Source organism: Choloepus didactylus, chromosome 15, assembly GCF_015220235.1.
Source record: "Choloepus didactylus isolate mChoDid1 chromosome 15, mChoDid1.pri, whole genome shotgun sequence".
NCBI lineage: Eukaryota > Metazoa > Chordata > Mammalia > Pilosa > Megalonychidae > Choloepus > Choloepus didactylus.
In genome coordinates, this window is record NC_051321.1 from 1,873,281 (window position 1) to 1,893,077 (window position 19,797).

A 19,797-nucleotide genomic window follows, 5' to 3' on the forward strand; every position below is an offset into this window, starting at 1 on the left:
GCTCTGCCAACACCCGGACTGCAGACCTCCGGCCTACAGAACTTTGAGACAATCAACCTCTGTTGTTTGAAGCCATCTGCCTTGTGGTACTTTGTTAGGACAGCCCTAGAATACTAAGACACCTATAATTATAACAAAGTAAAAAAAAATTCCAGGAAGTTCCAAAAGTTCATGCTCTAAGCACAGCACCCCTGCGATGGCGAGGTCTTGGAAACAGCAGGTGACAGATCCCCCACTTAGGAAACCACAGCTGTCAGGGAAGCCAGCTATCCAGACACCGTGCATGACTAGGGAGCTGTTTGCATGGCTCTTTTAGGGAGTGGGGAGTGGGGGCAGCCACATGGTTTTGCCAAAACAAGGACAAACTTGTCTGGCAAAAACACTCCTGCGGGAGACCCTGTTGGCCGAGGGCAGTGAAGTTCTCCCCTCCTGCCAGCAGTCCTGTGGCTTGGTGGGGGTCACCCAGGGACACAGTGGCTGCAGACACAGAGCTCTGCTCCACTGTTGAACACAATGCCCTCCTAACTAGCACACGGGGCATCAGCTCTGCAGAGCCCTGAGAAGTGCAGCCCCGTGGCCCTTTTCTCAGATGGAGACGGTGGGCACTGAGTGGCACAGTGACTGCCTGCGGCCTGCTGGCCCTGGCTGGTTTCCGGCCTTCTTTCTGCACATCTGAGGCCACCTGAGCTCTGTTTATTGGGGAGCCACCCTGAGTCCCACCCAGTCCTTCTTTCTGCTGTTCTCACAGGACCTGCCGGTATGCCAGGGAAGGTCCTGGAGAGGGGCAAACAAGCAGGAAGAGCCCACGTGGGGCAGCCGATGGGCCCTCTGCACGGAGAGGAGGGTGGGGCAGGGCTGCTGCCCGTGGGGTACAGGGCATCCACCTGGGCTCCTTGGGCCACCAGCCCCTGGGTCCGCTTTGCTTCATTTATGTTTCCAGGCAGCCCGTGCAGGCCGGTGTGGCTCCCACTCTGTGGCCCAGGGGCTCACTCTAAAGGTGAGAAGGGGAGAGGCCAGTGCCTCCCTGCCTCCGTGAGTCCGGCAGAGACAGCCTGGCTCAGGATGGACCCACATTTGCCTTGCAGATTGTACAATGGTTTGTCAAAGAACTACCAGGAAATCTGGGAGTGGAGGGAAAAATGCCTCTGGCCTCAGATTTAGAAAAGCACAAAGTCTGACAGAACTCAAATGATTTCATCATGGTCCACAAGCACATTACTTCATGTGTATCTAACCCCCATTCATAAGCTTTTTATTAGATTATTGAAAGACAGCAGTGTTTGCCATTAACTTCTCCATGAATCATCTGAATAATCTATGTGGTGGCTGAGCTAAAATTCCACCTTAAAGCAAGCCGTGATGTATTCTTCCAATAAACATATCAAGTTCATTTACACACCATTACTTTTTAAAACACTGTGGCTCTCCCAGTGGGTTCCACTGATCAGATTATGAAAAGGCAATGGCGGTCCTGATTGTTTCGGTAAATTCTGCACATGAGTCAAAGACATTGCTTTGACTCACATGCCAACCTCAGACTTGTCCAAGCTCATCTAAATGACTAAATTGTGTTATAAGAAAAAACGGGGTACATTCTGAAGGATCTAAGCTTATTAATTTTATTCTCTGACAATGAATGTTTTAAATGTTTCTGCAGGGTCAGGGTCCACTAGCAATGCAGCCATTTTCCTAAAAAACACAATTCTGGCCCACTCTATTTCCTCCCCGTCACACACTCAGGGGACAGATCTGTAGACGCGGGGTGCTTTTACTAGCATGCCATGGATTTGAGGGATGCATTACCTTCGTTGCCCCAATTTGCAGCCAGGGGCCACCAGGAGGTGGCAGGTTCCCCTCCCCAGCCCTCAGCGTAGTAAGGCATGGCCCGAAGGTGCCCCCCTCCCCACCCCAGGGTCCTCTGTCCGGGAGCTCCCTCAGCCAAGCAGGCACCCTGGGTTTCCCAGGCTGGGGGGGGTCTCAACCACATTTCTTAGAGCAGCCAGTCCAGTGCCAAGGAGGGTGCCAGTGAGCTCAGGAAAAGAATGGCCTTGAAGATCGTGGAGGTGATCTAATGTATTTACTGAAACCTCAGCCTTCCGGAGGATGCCTGCTGAGGCTGAGCTTGGAACCCCGAGACGGTTTTGCTCTCAGTTGCTCTCAATTTGGAGGGAAAACAGATGCAATCACATTTATCTCCAGTGATGCTCCTTGACTCACAGTCTACTGATACTTACAGAGCTGTACCACATTGCCTACTATCTATTGTTTAACTGTGTATCTTTTTCCATCTTTTGATCATGAACCTATGTGTGTTCTATGCATTTAAACTGTGTCTTCAGTAGATATCACATGGTTGAGTCTTGATTTTTTAATCCAATATGAAAATCTCTCTATCTTTTAAATAAAGTGTTGAGTCCCTTTTCAGTTAACGTAATTATCACTATGACTGGGTTTGTCTACTATCTGGCTCCCTGTGAAGGAGAGGGCAGACAGGGCTCTAATGCCTGGGACAGGAGCTCAGGGAAGGAGGGACAGTGCTTGCATCCCTGGGGGCACTGCCCAAACTACAGGACTGCCATAACAAGTCCCACAAACGGGGGTGGGGGGTGGGGGGTTGGGGCTTAAAACAACAGAAACTAATTCTCAGGGTTCTGGAGTCCAGATGTCAAAACCGAGGTGCTCCCTCTGCAGGCTCCAGGGGTCTTGTCCTTGCCTCGTCCAGCGTTGGTGGTGCAGATGTCCCTTGGCTTGTGGCTGCCGCCCTTCACTCACCTTCTCATGCTGTCTCCTCCTCCTCTGTCCCTTATCGGGACAACGGTCATTGGATTCAGGGCCACCTGGATAACCTAGGATGGTCTCCTTTTGAGGTCCTTAACTTAATTGCATCTGCAAAGACCATATTTCTAAACAAGGTCACTGTTTTGGGGGGTTTGAACATGGACATGTCTTTTGGGGGGCCACCATTCAACCAACTACAGGAAGGTACAATGAATACCCCATTTACTAGCGGGAGAACACAAACATGGAGAGGTTAAGAAATGAGCTGAAGGCCACACAGCTGAGAGGTGGAGCCAGGACTCAGCAGGTGGTTGGTCTGCAGCAGAGCCAGGCCGGGGCCTGCCATGCCCACTGCCCAGCGGGCTGTCCAGACGCCACGTGAGAGCCATGCACCGAGGCATGCTGCTTCAAATCCAGCTTACTCCTGAGCTGGGTACTTCCTGCCATGGCACACGTGCTCAGTATTGGAAAGGTTGGGAGTTAGGATACAATTTTCAGTATTGCATTGAATCACAAGGGCATGTGAGAAAGGCACTCACAGCTGGACTTCAATATTCTCACAATTGTTCTGATGCTCAAGGACAAATAGTTTTTCTCCTGTTGAGCCTGAAGGATCTCAAAGAGAACCAACTTCAGAATAAGCTACTCTGAGAATATGATAGAGGAAAACAAAATAAGACCCCTCCATAATTTTGTCTAAGCAAAGACAAAACCAAGGTCACTGTGCCTCTTGGATGTAGAACTCCCCCCACTCCCTGAAAGCATCCAACCTAGAGCAAACCTCTGATTTCTTAGACACTCTGCAAGGCACCCAAGCAAAGCCCTAGAACAGGTTCTCAGCCCTTCTGACTGAGCTGTCCGTGGCTCCCCGTGGCGTGTGCTCTCCTGTTGCTGCGGTGCGTCGTAAACCCAACTTGCATCAATACAGGCGTGCTCCTGTGGGCTCTGGCTGAGGGGATTTGACTTGTCTTTATCATCATGCAATGCCTTTGAGGGGCAATCAATCAGGGTTGCAAGAGGAAGGCAAAGACCCTTCCCTTGATGAACTCCCAGATTTGACGACTGTCTGCCTGGCTTGTCGTATAGGACGCCAAGAGCTGTGTTCCCCCAGAGACTCAGGAATGAGAGGGGAGCACGCACTGGTGGCTGAGGGGACCTGGGAGGGTTGACGACAGGGGAGCAGTAGGTATGCTCACTGGTTTTCTGCTCGCAGATGATGTGTGCCAGAGCTGCTATTACTAATTGGCTTAAACAACAAGACTTTGTTGGGTCACAGTTTTAGTGGTCAGGAGTCCCAAATCCAGGCATCAGCAAGACACGCTTTCTTTGAGTTCACAGCATTCTGAGGCCGACTTGCCACAACCCTTGGGGAGGCTTGATTTGCATCTCTGTCTCTATCACATGGTGATGTCCTTGGTCTTCTCCTGTGGGTTTCTCTGACTTCTGGCTTCTCTCTGACTGACTGTGAATTTTCTTTCTTAATAAGGCCTCCAGTGGTACAGACTAAGACTGACACTGATTCAGTTGGCCACTGTACCAGTTTGTATTATGTCCCCCAGAAAAAGCCATGTTCTTTGATGCAATCTTGTTGGGGCAGACGTATTAGTGTTGATTAAGTTGGAACCTTTGGATTAGGTTGTTTCCATGGAAATGTGACCCACAAAACTGTAGATGATAACTCTGGTTAGATAATTTCCATGGAGGAATGTCCCTGACCATTCAGCGTGGTCCTTGATTAGTTTACTAGAGCCCTATATAAGAGCTCAGACAAAAGGAACTTGCTGCTGCAACTTACAGAGACATTTTGAAGACAGCCATTGAAAGCAGAGTCTTGCCGATGCTTTGGAGTTACTAGCCCAGAGTTTGCCCTGAGAAGCTGACACAGAGACATTTTTGAGAATGCCATTTTGAAACACAACCTGGGAGCAAGCAGACACCAGCCATGTGCCTTCCCAGCTAACAGAGGTTTTCTGGATGCCAATGGCCTTTCTCCAGTAAAGGTACCCTATTGTTGATGCCTTACCTTTGACACTTTATGGCCTTAAGATGATAACTTTGTAATCAAATAAACCCCCTTTATAAAAGCCAATCCGGTTCTGGTGTTTTGCAAAATGGCAGCATTAGCAAACCAGAACAGCCGTATTTAAGTAATGTCTTTGAAGATCCTATTCACGAGTCCACACACTGACTCCCTTAACATATTCAAAACCACTGTTTACAGACGGGTTCACCCGCCAAGAGTGTGGATTAAGACTTGAACATGTCTTTTGTGATGAACATGATTCAATTCCTAATGGTATTTATAAATATTTGTATATCTAACCATCTGCATCTATATTAAGCTAAGCACAAATTCATACTTATGTCTCTTTCTAGGTGCACTTTTTTATTCAGTTGTTTTTCTCTCTACTTAAGTTTTAATAAATTTTATTGCTATTGTCTTTAAGTTAACTGATTGTTTCCTCTCCAGTATCAAATCTGCTCTTAATCCCATCCAATGAATTTTAGATTTCATATATTGTGTTTTACAGTTCTATGTGTCCATGTGGTGTTTTTAGAGTTTGCATTTCTCTCTTGAAATACATATCTCTATAACGCATTATGCCTATCTTTTCCAGGAAGTATCTTAACGTATTTATGATACTTGTTTTAAAAATCCTTGTATCCTAATTCTAATAATAGGGTAATCTGAGGTCTTCTTCTACTTACCATGTTTCATTTGATTTAGGATGATTGTTTTTGTTTCCTTGCATGAATTGTGTTTTTTTTTTCATTTGGTTCTGGACATTTTATATAAGACAAAAGTGGAAATTGAGGTATAACTCTGTTTGGTTTCATTTACCATAGGGTCCTAGGCTGATATTTTCTGATTCCCTCTAGAGTATCTCGAGCTGGTGCTTGTTCACAGCTTTGACTAGATTGAGTTCATTTGTGATTATCTCAATCACCATACTTGTTTTGATCTTGTCACTATTTGATCAGTTTATGATATTTGTGGCTTAACTTCGGATTTAACTCCACGAGAACCCTGGAAGCTAACCACTGCAAGGAAAAACAAGATTGAAAATTTTCTCCGTGGTTGGTAGCCTCTCCTCTGCTACTGGGTTTTTGGCAAAACTTGGCGATGAGGTGATTGGAGAGAATCTGTTCTTACTTTGGGGGTTGTTGCAGGTGCCATTCCATTCCCCACACTATCCTTTGAGGTTCCATGATATTCCCTCATCTCTGCAAAGTCTCACTACCTGGTTGCCTTCCCCAAGTATAGACCCTGCCACAGCTCTATGATTCCTACAAAGGGCTCTTTAATCTCTGAAGTTGAGTCCATTAAGTTACCTCATATCCACTCTGCTATGTTAGCTCCATAGAAAAGCATGATTTTTATTTATCTTATTTAAAATTTTTATTATAATTAGTGAAAGATATTAAGGTTACATGTTTGTCTTAGATTATAAAACTACTATACATATTTATGTTGGTGTCCTATATTCACTGTCAGGAGAAAATACTTAAGAGCTTTTCTCAACTGAACAAAACCCATCCCAAAGATGACACGTTAACCAAAAAAGCCTCAGATGGCAATGAATGAATGCAAAAAAAAATCTTTCTTACAAATCGAAAGGATTTAATTTGGATGTAGTACATTACTACATCATGAATTTTGTTTTTAAATTTTTCAAATACCATTTTTGTATGACTGAATTTAATGGATTACTGGAAACAATTTGTTAATGTCTTTTAGTGCTTGCTCTTAAAATGCTATCTTAAAAAATATCATTTTACGGCACTTTACATGAGGTAAGTGGTGGCAGAATGTGGGTGCCTGGTGGCTTATTCTAAGTTTGACAAGACTTTAAGTAGAGTTTAGTACAGATGTACTGAAGGGTACTTGGAGTGAATGGATCTGTAGCTAGTTTGGCAGTTTCAGAGAAAGAAGAGATGGGAAGTATTGTTCACATATATTGTATGAATATGAAGTGCAAGATTATGTTCTACACAGAAGTTTTCTTTGTTTTCTTAGAAACTGTTATGCATTTAAAGGTTTCAGATGGGCTACAGGAAACACATTTTTCAGTTCTTGGTGGTAAAGAGCTGACGGGGTGTACTTGTCTTGGCAAAAGTACTTTCAGGTCATGCAAGCTATTATTTGCATTTGAAGCATGTGTGCTTTTTGTTGCTCACGCTTGGGGAATGGCACGTCCCATACATAGGCCTGGATCGATGGTCCATAGGGTAAATGGTTGATTGATCAAGGCTGCTGCACAAGTGCCTTTGCAGCGAGCTGGGCAGAAAGAACGTGAGCTGGGCGCACTCAAGAAATAAGTGAGGCAATGTGTGTGTGTGTGTTCTGAGTGTTGGTGGTGGTGACACGTGTCCCTGGTGGTGTGTCTCAGTGGGGCACTTAGATCCTGGGGCCTCCTGGGCCAGCACACACGGTGCTATGGAGGACTGGATATCCCAATGTTGCCTGAAGACTCTTCTGGACAAAAAACACTTCCCCCTTCAAGAAACTTCCCTGGCTTTTGAGGATTTATTCACTCATTGGAAAGACCCATTGTGATGTATGTTGAACATATTTTAAAGTTACATGTGAAAGCTGTCACAAATCACAAAGAAAAGTAGTGTGGTCTAATGTAAACAGTGAGTTTTGCAGGAATCGACCCATGGCTGTCTTCCAGATTGAACCGTTTTTGCTTTTTGGGCTGGGGATCCATGGCCTTGTCCACTGCGCAGCCGAGGCCGCAGTGCACCATAGCCCCAGGCCTCCACCCATGTGTGTGCTCAGATGCCCAGACCCACCAGCAGAGACACCCAACATCTGCTGCCACAGAAACCTGGCGGTAAATTGAGACAGAATTATTTTTACTTATTTATAAATTTATGCTCTATTTTTATTTGTCATTTATTTTTTAAAAAATAATCTAGAATCGGTGACCCACGTCCACTGTGGGATCTACTGAGGCTGAATGTTGGGGAGACGTCTGCCCAGGCAGCCAGGCGACCCTCAACTCAGCCAGGTGGTTTTTAATTAATAATAAAATGTATTTTATTATACTGTGGGCAGATGCCAACAGTCCCTTAGATGATTGTAGGGCACGACTTCACACTTTTAAATCAACTCTTTACCTTTGTTCATGGATCCTGTTTCTAAATTCAGGAAAGTGGTTAATGTCATGGGTATTTTTTCTGAGAAGGTGTCAAGGGGCTTTTTGGAAATTGTTGATTAAATTAAGGCAACCTCAAGGCTTTATTAAATGGTGCAATGGCTAAGGATAAAATCGCTTTGTGTTTGTGTATAATCTTATACTTTACAAACCAATGTTGTTTTAATAGAGAAAAAATTTCCACTGAGCCTATTTTAGCCCTTTTGAAAAGGAAATAAGCACTAAAATATAGAGAAAATGCTAATAATTTAATTCACTCTACTTAGATTTCCAAAACCTCAATTATCTCTCTCGTTACAAAAGAAATATTATAACTTGTGAACCATTGAACGAAAAACACTATTGTCTGAATTAGCCAAATTCTAATAATTTTTAGCACAAAAGTGATGTTCACTAATATTATAGAGCAGAATTTGAGACAAGACATGACCATAAATTGTGATGTTTATTTTCTCACGTACTCAAACTTGCAAATCCAAACGAGCTGTCATCTTCTAAGTCAGTCACCTTGGGAAGCTATACCTTTGTTAGAACAGTGCCTCTTTTCCCCCAAGGCAGGCTCACATTCAAATTGTATTATCCTTCATGGCAAGTTGATAATCAGACACACAGGTCTTGTCATAACTGATGTGGATCAAAGAGCAATTTTCAAGCATAGGAAATCACATCCTGTCTTTTGAGTAAAACACAATTTTCCCCCTTTCCTTCTTTTTCACAGAGATTATCCCCCAAATCAGCCTGGGGCTAAAGTTCTTGCCTTCCTGAAGCTTGCAGTTAAGAGGGGAAGATGGTCACAAAACAAATCCAGAATTGCAAAGTGATGTGTGAGGTGTGGTGTGTGCCGTGCTCAGGATGCAGGGGCTGGAGGTGAGGGGTTCCGCCTAACTGGGGCCAGGAAGCCTTCCCAGGGTAGGGGACACTGGGCCTGAAAGCCCAGGGTGGGGTGAGAGCCGGCAAGACTCCGAGCCCCACAGTGCTGGCTGCTGCCATCCCAGCCCTCTCCCAGGGCCCTGGGGTCCTCTCTACACTGTCCACTGATGTCTTCCAGGTGAACCTCGCTGGGCCTTCCTAACTTTGGGTTAAAAGCTCCATCCCTTCTACTTTAGTCCAAGCTTCCCAAGGGCATTCCGTGTGGTGAAGCCTGGGATCCGGCCACATTTCCAGCTGATCGTCCAAAGCAGTGACATGCCCCAGGACCGCCCTGCAGAGCCAGCCTGCCTGGGGTCCCCACCCTCCCCTGCTCGGCGCTCCCTCTTTAACGGACCAGCTTCTCCTTCATCCATTGCCCCATCTGTGGCCAACACCCCCTCACCATCACCATCTCCGTTTATGGAGCCCCCCGCGTGCAGGGGCCCATACCCAGCTCTCCACCTACCCCACCTCATGTAACCCTCAAATTCTCTGCCTCTTCATACAACATGTAAGGGGGGCTCCAAAAGAGCTCCTGTTTTACTTTCCCGTTAGGAAGAAAAGTTCTCTGGTCAGTACAGATGAGATTTAAAATGCAGGCTTTTTCTGGAACATGAAGAACATAAAAGAAATGACAGCTTTCTGGGGATTCAGGATGGGAGGGTTTTCTCTGTATGGTCCGTCATTCGTCTGTAAATTTACTATCGGTTAGAAAGTCCCTGATCTCACCAGGTGTTTGTTACAGCTGTAAACCTTTTAGCACAGACAGGCAACTGGAAGTAGGAGAAAAATAAAACTTATTTTTCAGGACACAACTTCAGCACTAGCCTTTTGCTGACATGAGATGCTTGCTGGACATAGCATCTATGACTATTGTTAAAGGCAGTTGGCACGTTACATAATCAGAGATCCCATCATCTGTCAGTAAATCCCACAATCCTCAGCCTAACACCCAAGCTCATCATCGTCTGGCCCCAGCCACAGCACCTACCTTGTAGATTTTTGGGGGTGGGGGGGGGCGAGATTGAGTTAAGGAATCCACAGAAAGCATTCAGCCCAGTGCCGGCAAGTAGAAGCGAGCCTGGTACAGCTGCTGTTTTTCAGGTATGTCGTGCTCTCCCTGGTGGCCTGGGAGTGGGCACCCACCCCCTGTGGACCACCTCCGTGAAATGTCACACCCTTCTCGCAGGGTGCTCAGCCGGCAACTGCCCTTCGATCGGAAGTCACTGCTGGATTTGAATAAACTTCACATTGCTGGGCTAGATCGACCTAATTTATTACATTTGTGCACACTCAAGGGGTGTGCATTTAACTCCCAGAAGGCTGGCTTCGCTACAACCTCCCATCATGTCCCTCTGGAGAAAACGGTGCCCTGTTGGCTGTAAGTCAGCGCGTTGGTTATTTGGTGAGCTGGTGGACGGAAAGGAGCTCCAGTTCAGGGCCGCGGCTTCCTTGGAGAGAGTTAGCACAGGACCTTGTCCGGTTCTGGAGAAAGAGGCTCAGCTTCCTGAGGATGGTGAGTCATTAGGCAGGTGCATTTTGGGGCCAGGGGCTGTGTTTTGGTTGTGGTCTGTGCCGTGCTCTTCATTCAATCCAGCCTACGACCCCATGAGGAAACTGCTGCTATTTCCTCTATTTTAAGACAAGGAAAACAGGCACTCAAAGAAGTCAGGGAACTTGTCCAAGGCCCCACAGCTCTTACCTGGCTGGGTGTGACATAAACCCAGGTGGTCAGACTGAGGGTCCCCTCCCCACTATTTTCCATGCAACAGAGACCCCGCAGCCCTCCGAGCAGGGGGCCCGTGTTTGTGGCCTGGCTGCTGACATGGTGGAGGCTGGCCATCATGTGAGAACTGGGAGGAGAGTGGGATTCCTGCTCCCGATTAGTGTGTAAACACAGCCTGCAGGGTCACTCCTGGGGTTCCGAGTGCTATAAGTCTGTGATTTAATATAATTCAATATTCTGTTTCAAGTTTCAATACTTACCTCTGATCTCACATCCACACAACACTGCAGGGTACGTCAAGGGGGGCAGGGGTCAGGCTGGGCCCTGGGCCCTGCTCCTCTGCCACCCTCCTCTGCGAAGGCGATCAGGCCCTGGGGACTCTTGCCTTCTTGGACGATGTGTGAGGAGCTGGGGTGGGCACAAGGGACTGGGAAGGAGATAGGAGGAGAAACTTGAAATGTGTTTTTCAAACACATGCAGTGTGACCTCTTGTCAGCATGAGCGTGGTTCAATCCCAACACAATTTGGAGAACACACAGTGAGAGGGACAACTTGTCAGTAAAATCCTCAAATCAGAATATTTTTTAAAAAGAAAAAAAAACAAACAATCTTGGGCGTGTGCAGGAGAGCGTGTGCTTTCCCAGCACCTGTGGCCTTTGGCTTTCCTAGATCTGCAGCATCGGCTGTCAGCAGAGGAATGTGGTGCCTCTGCTCACGGCGAGCCAACGCCACGTTCACCAAGCACCTCTGTCGGCAAGACATGGTGTTAGCTGCTGGGAAACTGCGTAAAGAGTAAAGAAAAAGAAGGGGCTTGCAGTTATTCAGAAAAGATGGGCGTTACAGAAAGCCTCGTATGCACACACAGACATGCGGGTATAGATTACGATCCGTGGTGTGATGGCGTCTGATGTAGACTGAGCGTCTGAGATGGCCTCACGGGGGATGGCCCCGGGTCGGGGGCTGGGATGGAGGGGGGACGGGAGGGGCGGCGGGGGCAGTGATGTTGCCGAGGCACCTGCGTGTGTAGCCTCTGAGGCTGGAGGGAGCAGATTCCGTGTGTGGAGGTGGACGGAGGTCGGCACGGCTGAGTGTGGCATATGGGGGTGCCGGGAAGGAGCGGAGGGTGGGGGCGTCGTGGAGCCCTGGCAGAGCCATGCGGATTCTGTTCTCAGCGCAGGGGAAGCCACAAGGGGTTTTGTTTGGATGTGAGCTCGGCTGCCTGGTGGAGGAGCGCTCGGCCTCTGCAGGGGGAGTGGGCTGGAGGTGGGGGCCGGGGCAGGGGGCCCCAGGGAAGGAAGGGGGCACTTGGCCATGGACGGTGGTGGTGTGGCTGGGTCGGTGCAAAGCCAGAGACGCACGCAGCAGGACCTGAGGCTGGCCCGGGCATGGTGGCGACGGGGAAGAGGGAGTCCTCACGGGTGGCGGCGGCGGTTACTGAGAAGGTGAGTCCACAGGATCCGGGGTCATATGTCCCACTGCCCAGAACAGAGCCTGGCCGTGGCAGGTGCTCAAATAACATCGGCTGAGTGTTAAACGAATTATAAACGAAGGAGGGAACTTTTTGGAGAGTTCCAACAGATTGCTTTTGGACACTTGGGTTAGGTGTTGCCAAGGTACCTAAAGGTGGGAAAGTCAGAATCCGAGAGGCTGGACCCGCAGGTGGGGAGCTCCCGGCTGTAGGTAGAGCGCAGAGTGGGAGAGACGAGGGCTGGGGACCCTGTCCCCAGGGGCCCAGTCTATAGGGTTTAGGGAGAGAGGAGGGAAGCAGGGGTTCCTGGAGGAGGCGGTGGGAGGGGGAGGCCCGGCCGTGCCGAGGAGAAAGGAAGGCACGTGGATGCTGTCCAGGGAGGCCGTGGGACACGGTGCTGTGGCTGCCGGGAGGCCGAGGGCACGAGGACAGGGGCTGCCCACTGGATCTGACGCCTTCAGGGCCCATTCAGCTCCGATGGGACAAATGGACTGGTGATCCTTGCACTAATTGCTCACTCTCCTGGGAACTATTTTCTCATCCTTAAAATGAGGGATCCAGAAAACTACATCGATGTTCTTTTCCAACATTTGCATTCCATGATTTCTGTGGTCGATCTAAGAAGGGTATCAGAGGGGGTCTACTTGTTTTCTTTTTTAAATTACTTCCTGCTTTTATAAAATCTGAAACTGAGCTCCAGGGGCCCCAAACACCCAAATGAGCAGTTATCCATTGAATGCTTCTGGCTGAATCGAGCCGGCTGCACAGCTGGTGTGGTGGGTCAGGCAGGGAAGAGATTGGGAAAAAAGCATAATGCGCACAGGTTACCTTTCTTCCACCTGCTCCGTGTCCGGGGAGGGAGGGCTGTGGGGTGGAGGTTTTGCTTCCACATGGTCATTCCACAGGTGGCAACGCTGTTGCCGGTTGCCCGAAAGCCAGGCCTTCCTGCTGTCTGACATGCAGCGTTCCCTGGGGCCCCAGCTTTTGGTCTTATCCTTTCAAAAATGCCAGGCTCGTGTGTGTAGCTCCTGTAACAAAGAGAGCGGCCCAGAGTTTCCAACCCTGTCCATGGCCCAGGTCCTCTCGGGCTGGACACGGTGAGGAGACAATCGCCACCTCCAGCAGCAGAGAAAGGCAAAGCAGGAGACTAAGTGCCTTTGATTCCCAAAACTGCAGAGACGACAAAGCTCAACCCGTCCTCAGTGAAAACACGACATGAGAGCTGCAAGCACCTGACCTTGAGTTGCCCGCTGCATCGCTGGCGCTGATTAGCACGCACTGGGCATGACGCGCTCACTGTCTACACAGGAGGATTCTGTCTTGCTCAAGTCAAGCACCTCTTAAATCTCTTGCTCCCAAGAGCACTCTGGACTTCGTTGCAGACGCTTTGTCCCCGCACCAAGCTCCGTCCAGTTGGTTTCTTCATTCTCATTCACCAGTGAGGTTGGCATTGCTCTGAAATAAGAAGCTCTGATCATAATAAAAGGCTGGGAAATTAGATGGAAGCAGACATCAGCTTTGCTTAGGGGCCATCCTGTAATGGGGCCTGGCTCTGGAGGCACCACCTGACTCCACTTCTGCTAACAGGTCTGAGATGAGGTGCATCTGCCAATCTCAGCAAGGGATGCTCTGCGGAGAGGTTTTATCGCTCTCCCCCCATAACCAGAGCCCAGCTCAGAGCAGAGACATAAACACTGAAACCCCGATGGGACCAGAGGAGAGGAAGGCCCGCGTGGGGTCTGGAGCTTTACCTTGAAAGCAGATGAGGAGCTCTGGGGCGGTCGAGCTCCCGTGGCCGGAGTCGTGGCTGAGGTCCAGCCAAGCTTGACCAGTGATCCATCAGTTGTCAACTCCTTGGCAGTGGCTGCGGTGAGCGGGGGCCGGTCCAGCCTGAAAGCCAGGCCTTTCTGCTGTCTGGACACGTAGCTTTTCCTCTAAGGGGATCCCATCCTCCACCCCAATCCTGTCCCAGGAGTGGAGCCCCCGAAGCATTCATCTCCACAGTCTCTGCTCTCCTTCCAGAAACGAAAGGCCCCCTCAGCCTCACAGAGCGGGTGTGAGCTGCATTCCTGCCAATTCCCTGCAGAACTCTAAAACTGCAGAGCTTATAACCTCAAATCTAAGTGGTGCTGAGAGACCTTTCTGTTTTAATTTGCATTTTGCTCTTTTAAATGTTTGCATCTGGATGAGTCGGGGAAGGTCTGAAAGTAGCACAGGTGAGCGCTTTAAAAGGACTCTGCATTCAGCACGGTGGCAGACTTAGTCCACGCAGAGGCCATTCAGGGAGCGCCTGCGGGGAAAGCGGGCCTCGGGAGCAGGTGAGCGCACTGGTGCGTGTCTGGAGGGCTGCTGCTGTGGGCGGGAGCTGGGCGAGGCGGGCCCTGGCCCAGGCCTGTCACCTGCTCCTCCTGCGGGCGGGGGGCTGCCCAGGGCTGGGTTGCCTTGTCACTCTCCCCCCACCGTGCCCCTCACCGTTCTTCTGTAACTGCTCACTGCTGGAACCTCACGAAGGGCAAGGCCGCTCACTTAGAGAAACTCCGTCCTTTCCTCTTGTTCATCTCATTTGAAGAAAACCCTGGCGGATGCTTCTGTTCTCAATTTCCTTATTAACAAGTGCTACTAACATCGGGGCAACTGGACTCTGAGTTTTGAAGTGCTTTGGATTTAGCCCCTAACCTAGAACATACCCCAGTGTCAGAGCAGATTTTACAACACAGAAAGGCCTGGGGTGTGGCTCCATTAATTTGCTCCTTCATTTATTCATTCAGGAAGCAGTTATTGGTGTCCCAGGGGGTGAGAATCCCACAAAGCACGTGACAACAGGTTGCAGTGGCTCTGGGTGTCAGGGTAACCGATCTGGAAGCTCTCACCAGTCACCGGGGAAGCCCTGTTCCTCTCTGGACTGAGACCTCCTGGGCCACTGGGATGGTTGACCAGGTGACTCCCAGGAGCAGGCTTCGCTCGCCTGGACTGTGAGTCTCTGATGGCAACAGGAGCTCCATCGCCTGGTTCCGGTCACTGCTGGGATTCTGGCACAGCTGGATTGAACCAAAGACACTCAGTCCGTGTGGACAGCTGTGGAGGGAAGGCCAAGAGAGCCACATCTCACCGGCATCTTCCACGAGTGCCCAGGTGCAGCTGGAAGGGAAGGGGCACCCCACTGTACCTCTCAGTGGCCTCTGTCTGCCAGACCAGGAACTCTGATTTCAAGCTGCCAAACTGACATTCTGATATTCCTGAACACCGAGTTGGGAAGAGATGGGCAATAGCACTTTCCCTCATAGATGCAATATATGCAAATAACATCAAGAGAACAGATGATGGTAAAATACAGAAAAGGACCTGGAAAGTTATGAGTTTTAAATATTTATAATCTTTGTTTTTAATATAATTTATTTAATAGTAAATTATATAATCTGATTTTAAATAACGATCAAGTTTAACAAAAGGATTGCAAAATTCCTGAAAATGTAAGCATCTTGTAAGCTGGTACAAGCTGACTCCAGGATGCCACCTGTGATGGTATGTTCATGTGTTAACTTGGCCAGGTAATCGTACCCAGGTATCTGGCCTGTTATTGCAGAGACATTTGTGGCTGGTTGATAAACCAGAAACTGGTTTATTAAATTATCAGTCAGTTGGCTGCAGCTGTGACTGATGACATCAACGAAGGGTGTGTCTTCCACAATGAGAGAATGCAGGCAGCTGGATTTAATCCGATCAGTTGAAGACTTTTAAGCAAAGCAGATAGAGGACTTTCACTTCTTCTTCAGCTGCCCAGCAAAGCATTTCCTGAGGAGTTCATCAGAGTTGTGAGTTTGCTGCCTCAGGAGTTCATCAAACATCTTCATTGTAGTTGCCCATCTGCTGCCTGCCCTATGGAATTTGGACTTGTGCATCCCCACAGTTGTGTGAGACACTTTTATAAATCTTATGTTTATAGATATCTCTTATAGATTCTGTTTCCCTAGAGAACGCTAACTAATACACCACCATATCCATATCTTTATCCTAGGGCTCAGGCTGAAGGAGCACTGGTTTCTTGGAGCAGGGTCTTCTCATGGTGGAAAGCAGACAGGCAGAGTCACACGATGCTCAGAATGGCAGACGCTCACTTCCTTCCAGTTCCCATTGGCCAAACAAATCGCATGGCCAAGGCTGAAGTCAGTGGGACAGGGGCCCACAGTCCACCCAGAGGACAGCATGGAGGGTTTGGAGGAATGGGAGAATTTCAAGCAAATAATTCAATCCACTAAAATTTTGATGAACATTTAGCTAGGTATAGTATTCTAGGTTGACATTGATTTTGCTACAGCATTTTGAAATTATTCCAAATTACTCCATTGTCTTATAACATCTACTATTGATGATGAGAAATTCCCCCATTCTAATAGTTTCATTAATCATTCTAATTTTCCCTTCTTCCTGTTTGATTTTATGATATTTTCTTCATCCCTGATCTGCATTTTCACTATACTTAGTTTAAATATGGATATATTTATTCCCTGCTCAATATTTTGTTGTTTACATCAAACCTGGAAGCTTCTTACTTAGCTCTTTATATATTACTTCTCCATCATCCCCTCCATTCTTTTCTTCTGCAATTCCTTTTAATTTAACATTGGAGCCTAAATTATCTTTCTATACTGAATTTCACTTGACTCCCACAGTACTACCTTATATTCCCCTTTGGTTGCATCTAGTATAGAATTGATAAAGCCATCAAAATTCCAATTTTATTGACTTTTTTTTTTCATTTCCAAGATTTCTTTTTTGTTATTCTTTATATACATTTGTTCCTGTTTTATTTATTTGTATTTTATTTTTCTAATTCCTTGTTTAATTTTTTAATGGATATTATACTTTCATTTATCTTTTTTAGGAGTCTCCCTATAATTAAGGTATTTTTAGTCTCTTTTTTAGAATTATTTTCATCTGGAGTAAATCCTTTCTTCAATTGGTGATTTTGTCATCTGTATTTCTAAGCCTTAAAATGCCTTACTTGTTTTGAAGTTTGGTCTGGGAAAGAATTTTGTTCATTTAGTTTTGTCATTTTTCTGTTCCTCTCTCCTTCCATATTCATTCTTCATCAGTGTTGTGGTTGCCTCTGGATACTCAACCTGGAACCAGATCTTTAAAAGGTGGTCTGGGGTCTCAACTACGAGACGAGACTGGGGCTATGACAGATGCAGCCACCCAGCCGGTGAGCAGTTCTATCTGGTTCCAGTCCCAGGGCTGCTCTGTGCCTTTCTGCCTCTTTGCACATTTACTGCTTCCCACTGTGGCTGCAGGCAGCAGTTAGCTGTGTTTCGGTTCAGGCTTCTCACACGAGTGGGAGGAGCCCCAGTCCACATCCTGACTTAACTGTCAGAGCCTCGGCTCACAGCGTCTCCTGTGGGATCTTTCTAGTCCCTGGTAGCCTGTCGATGTCACAGTGCTGACAGTCCCAGACCCGGAGCCAGCAGGCCTATGGCTCCGGCCCCACTCATGGCTCAGCGGTTCTTCTGCTTCTTGATCACAAACTGAGATTTATCTCATTTTTGAGCCCTGAACAGTCTTTTCAATTTTCTCATTTTCATGTTTCATCTATTATTGCTGTGATTTTGGAGCATAGAAAAGGCATCATTGCATGAACTTATTGTGCCAACTGACCAAAATTAAGGTCATTTGATCTTTACTGCTAACTGGTCTGGATGATTCCTGTGCCTAGAGATTAATCTCTGTAGTGAAGTGAGAGCAGAACTAAAGCATATAAAACCAACTCATATGTATTTGTCTGAAAGCTGAAGGTCTCACAATGCATTAAGACAGCTGGTGCCAAACTCTGCTCTGAAGAGATAGGATGGGGTTGCTATTGGTTTACAAATCACAAGGAACTTCAGGGAAATAAAGAAAAGAAGGCAGCATTAAATCCCATTTTTGTAATTATTTAAAAAGAAAACACATGAGATCTGTAAGGTTTAAAAATAATTTTCCCTGTGCCTGGCTAACTTACAAATTTTCATAAATAAAGGAACAATACTTGGCCCACAGATTTGCACATTCTTCAGTTTTTCAAGAGCATAGAGAACATCTTCCAGGCAAGACTTTCGAGTTGTCCTATCCAATCTTGGCCTTGGATTTACTTTCTGATAATTTCATCTCCCAGAAAGCAGCTGATCTGAGACAAATACTCCATAGGACAAGAGGGAATTAATAACTAAAACAGAAAAGATACGGGAATTTGGAGAAGCCACTATGTCCGGGTGGATTTTGGATAATCAGGGAGGGAGCGCAGAGCCTGCCAGCCATGGCACTGATAAAGGAGAGTTCACACATGCTCAGATGGCAGATGGGAAGGCACGCTTCCACGGCCTGAGATCGGGGAGGGGAGAAAGGCATGAGATGGTTGGAAAGTCATTCTAAAACGCAATTTGTCTGTGTCATCACAAATTAGTCTAATGAGGAAAGAATGAAGATGTGCCTGAGAAAGCCGGGGCTTGTGAGCTGAGGCTTTGAAGAGGACACAGCCAATAATGGAGAGAAGTTTTTGACTTTTTAAAAAGATGCTTTGAGGGTTTTATAGATCTGTGGGTGTGTTGGGGAGGTTAGTGTCCCTGAGGAGCTGAGGCATGAAAAAATACTAAGAAAGAAAAGCTGGTTCTGGATGTTCCAGGCAAGAAAATGCTCAGGAATGTTCAGGTCTTCTGCTTAGGCCAGTGGAGAGATGTTGATGTCTGGAATACCCCTTCAGTTCCTGTTTTGCTCCTGTCTTCACTTAAGAAAAAGTCTTCAGATATAAAAGGGTAACAGTCATTGGTAAATTATAGCAGAAAGTCCAGAAAAAGAAAAGTGATTGTACAGGGGCTCACATGACAACCAAAGAGGCTTGGCCAAAGAGCTCAATGAATTTGTAAAAGTCTCATGGACTCATGGAGATGAAGCAAAGTGCCAGAAGGCTGACAAAACACCCAGCCATTCCAACTTCACTAGGATTTGGGAGGTGGAGACAAATAGCTGTGTATGGGTGGGTTTGATGGCAATTGTGGACAAGATTTAAGAAGACACTTTGCACACAGGTAGGGCAAGAAGCAGCCATGATGAGAAAATGCTTGGCTTCAATGAGAAAAAATTGTGCCCATTAAAGCCATTTCTTTCATTAACAGGTTTACCAGATGGACAGTCAAGAATGCAGCTGATACAGCTTCAGAGAGTTATTAGACTTGACATAAACCTCCACCTCCTGGTTGCGTCATGCCATCATTTGTCATGACAGCCCTAGCAGCAGACTGTCTACTCTGAGGATTTTCTTTTCCTTCCCAAACATCTTCAATTCTTTCAACTGTTTCTATAACTGGAATATCAGTCATGAGCACCATATATTAAGAGGGCATGCTCCACTTCCATTGCATGCCTCAGGACTGAAGGCCGCAGGGAAGGTACATCTGCCCAGAAGAAACTGGGCATCTCCTCTTTTATGGCACTTCTCCAAACAAGCCTAAGATTCACGGAGCCCTGCAGCAGCTACACCACACTGCTGAGTCGTATAGTACTTGCAGTCAACTGACATTCCAAATATTCTTTTTTTTCTCTCATGGACTGCTTTGTGTTAACCTGCAAGAATTATAGAAACATTAATTGCATAGTTCTCTCAACTTACCACCATTCATTCAGGAATGGACAATTTAAGGAAAGAGTGAGAGGGTGAGTCCCGGGTAGAACAAGGATTCAGGGTTTGTAGTGCGGAGCACCATCTGGGATGAGCACCTACACCA